This window comes from Pempheris klunzingeri, chromosome 7 (genome assembly GCF_042242105.1).
Source record: "Pempheris klunzingeri isolate RE-2024b chromosome 7, fPemKlu1.hap1, whole genome shotgun sequence".
Lineage (NCBI taxonomy): Eukaryota > Metazoa > Chordata > Actinopteri > Acropomatiformes > Pempheridae > Pempheris > Pempheris klunzingeri.
Window position 1 is genome coordinate 20054060 of NC_092018.1, and position 3979 is coordinate 20058038.

A 3979-nucleotide genomic window follows, 5' to 3' on the forward strand; every position below is an offset into this window, starting at 1 on the left:
CTGATCCGCCTCCAAACCCGTTGGAAAACAGGTATTGATCACTTTTAATGTGGTAAATCGGCCAGCAAACAGCTGTCAGCCCAAACAGTGGAGGGGGGGGGATTTGAAAAAAATCTTGACCGCGGGGTCAAGGAAATTTCCGTTTATCGAGCCGACACCAAACTGCCTCTTTTTGGTCTGATCCGCCTCCAAACCCGTTGGAAAACAGGTATTGATCACTTTTAATGTGGTAAATCGGCCAGCAAACAGCTGTCAGCCCAAACAGTGGAGGAGGGGGGATTTGAAAAAAACCTTGACCGCGGGGTCAAGGAAGTTTCCGTTTTTGGAGCCGACACCAAACTGCCTCTTTTTGGTCTGATCCGCCTCCAAAGCCTTTGGAAAACAGGTATTGATCACTTTTAATGTGGTAAATCGGCCAGCAAACAGCTGTCAGCCCAAACAGTGGAGGAGGGGGGATTTTAAAAAAACCTTGACCGCGGGGTCAAGGAAGTTTCCGATTTTGGAGCCGACACCAAACCGCCTCTTTTTGGTCTGATCCGCCTCCAAACCCGTTGGAAAACAGGTATTGATCACTTTTAATGTGGTAAATCGGCCAGCAAACAGCCGTCAGCCCAAACAGTGGAGGAAGGGGGATTTTAAAAAAACCTTGACCGCGGGGTCAAGGAAGTTTCCGTTTTTGGAGCCGACACCAAACTGCCTCTTTTTGGTCTGATCCGCCTCCAAAGCCTTTGGAAAACAGGTATTGATCACTTTTAATGTGGTAAATCGGCCAGCAAACAGCTGTCAGCCCAAACAGTGGAGGAGGGGGGATTTGAAAAAAACCTTGACCGCGGGGTCAAGGAAATTAACGTTTTTGGAGCCGACACCAAACTGCCTCTTTTTGGTCTGATCCGCCTCCAAAGCCTTTGGAAAACAGGTATTGATCACTTTTAATGTGGTAAATCGGCCAGCAAACAGCTGTCAGCCAAAACAGTGGAGGAGGGGGGACTTGAAAAAAACCTTGACCGCGGGATCAAGGAAATTTCCGTTTTTGGAGCCGACACCAAACTGCCTCTTTTTGGTCTGATCCGCCTCCAAACCCGTTGGAAAACAGGTATTGATCACTTTTAATGTGGTAAATCGGCCAGCAAACAGCTGTCAGCCCAAACAGTGGAGGAGGGGGGATTTGAAAAAAACCTTGACCGCGGGGTCAAGGAAATTTCCGTTTATCGAGCCGACACCAAACTGCCTCTTTTTGGTCTGATCCGCCTCCAAACCCGTTGGAAAACAGGTATTGATCACTTTTAATGTGGTAAATCGGCCAGCAAACAGCCGTCAGCCCAAACAGTGGAGGAGGGGGGATTTGAAAAAAACCTTGACCGCGGGGTCAAGGAAATTTCCGTTTTTGGAGCCGACACCAAACTGCCTCTTTTTGGTCTGATCCGCCTCCAAACCCGTTGGAAAACAGGTATTGATCACTTTTAATGTGGTAAATCGGCCAGCAAACAGCTGTCAGCCCAAACAGTGGAGGAGGGGGGATTTGAAAAAAACCTTGACCGCGGGGTCAAGGAAATTTCCGTTTTTGGAGCCGACACCAAACTGCCTCTTTTTGGTCTGATCCGCCTCCAAACCCGTTGGAAAACAGGTATTGATCACTTTTAATGTGGTAAATCGGCCAGCAAACAGCTGTCAGCCCAAACAGTGGAGGAGGGGGGATTTGAAAAAAACCTTGACCGCGGGGTCAAGGAAATTAACGTTTTTGGAGCCGACACCAAACTGCCTCTTTTTGGTCTGATCCGCCTCCAAACCCGTTGGAAAACAGGTATTGATCACTTTTAATGTGGTAAATCGGCCAGCAAACAGCTGTCAGCCCAAACAGTGGAGGAGGGGGGATTTGAAAAAAACCTTGACCGCGGGGTCAAGGAAATTTCCGTTTTTGGAGCCGACACCAAACTGCCTCTTTTTGGTCTGATCCGCCTCCAAAGCCTTTGGAAAACAGGTATTGATCACTTTTAATGTGGTAAATCGGCCAGCAAACAGCTGTCAGCCAAAACAGTGGAGGAGGGGGGATTTGAAAAAAACCTTGACCTTGGTCCTTGGTCAAGGAAATTTCCGTTTTTGGAGCCGACACCAAACTGCCTCTTTTTGGTCTGATCCGCCTCCAAACCCGTTGGAAAACAGGTATTGATCACTTTTAATGTGGTAAATCGGCCAGCAAACAGCTGTCAGCCCAAACAGTGGAGGAGGGGGGATTTGAAAAAAACCTTGACCGCGGGGTCAAGGAAATTAACGTTTATCGAGCCGACACCAAACTGCCTCTTTTTGGTGTGATCCGCCTCCAAACCCGTTGGAAAACAGGTATTGATCACTTTTAATGTGGTAAATCGGCCAGCAAACAGCTGTCAGCCCAAACAGTGGAGGAGGGGGGATTTGAAAAAAACCTTGACCGCGGGGTCAAGGAAATTAACGTTTATCGAGCCGACACCAAACTGCCTCTTTTTGGTCTGATCCGCCTCCAAACCCGTTGGAAAACAGGTATTGATCACTTTTAATGTGGTAAATCGGCCAGCAAACAGCTGTCAGCCCAAACAGTGGAGGAGGGGGGATTTGAAAAAAACCTTGACGGTCAAGGAAATTTCCGTTTTTGGAGCCGACACCAAACTGCCTCTTTTTGGTCTGATCCGCCTCCAAACCCGTTGGAAAACAGGTATTGATCACTTTTAATGTGGTAAATCGGCCAGCAAACAGCTGTCAGCCAAAACAGTGGAGGAGGGGGGATTTGAAAAAAACCTTGACCTTGGTCCTTGGTCAAGGAAATTTCCGTTTTTGGAGCCGACACCAAACTGCCTCTTTTTGGTCTGATCCGCCTCCAAACCCGTTGGAAAACAGGTATTGATCACTTTTAATGTGGTAAATCGGCCAGCAAACAGCTGTCAGCCCAAACAGTGGAGGAGGGGGGATTTGAAAAAAACCTTGACCGCGGGGTCAAGGAAATTAACGTTTATCGAGCCGACACCAAACTGCCTCTTTTTGGTCTGATCCGCCTCCAAACCCGTTGGAAAACAGGTATTGATCACTTTTAATGTGGTAAATCGGCCAGCAAACAGCTGTCAGCCCAAACAGTGGAGGAGGGGGGATTTGAAAAAAACCTTGACCGCGGGGTCAAGGAAGTTTCCGTTTTTGGAGCCGACACCAAACTGCCTCTTTTTGGTCTGATCCGCCTCCAAAGCCTTTGGAAAACAGGTATTGATCACTTTTAATGTGGTAAATCGGCCAGCAAACAGCTGTCAGCCAAAACAGTGGAGGAGGGGGGATTTGAAAAAAACCTTGACCGCGGGGTCAAGGAAGTTTCCGTTTTTGGAGCCGACACCAAACTGCCTCTTTTTGGTCTGATCCGCCTCCAAACCCGTTGGAAAACAGGTATTGATCACTTTTAATGTGGTAAATCGGCCAGCAAACAGCTGTCAGCCCAAACAGTGGAGGAGGGGGGATTTGAAAAAAACCTTGACCGCGGGGTCAAGGAAGTTTCCGTTTTTGGAGCCGACACCAAACTGCCTCTTTTTGGTCTGATCCGCCTCCAAACCCGTTGGAAAACAGGTATTGATCACTTTTAATGTGGTAAATCGGCCAGCAAACAGCTGTCAGCCCAAACAGTGGAGGAGGGGGGATTTGAAAAAAACCTTGACCGCGGGGTCAAGGAAGTTTCCGTTTTTGGAGCCGACACCAAACTGCCTCTTTTTGGTCTGATCCGCCTCCAAAGCCTTTGGAAAACAGGTATTGATCACTTTTAATGTGGTAAATCGGCCAGCAAACAGCTGTCAGCCAAAACAGTGGAGGAGGGGGGATTTGAAAAAAACCTTGACCGCGGGGTCAAGGAAGTTTCCGTTTTTGGAGCCGACACCAAACTGCCTCTTTTTGGTCTGATCCGCCTCCAAACCCGTTGGAAAACAGGTATTGATCACTTTTAATGTGGTAAATCGGCCAGCAAACAGCTGTCAGC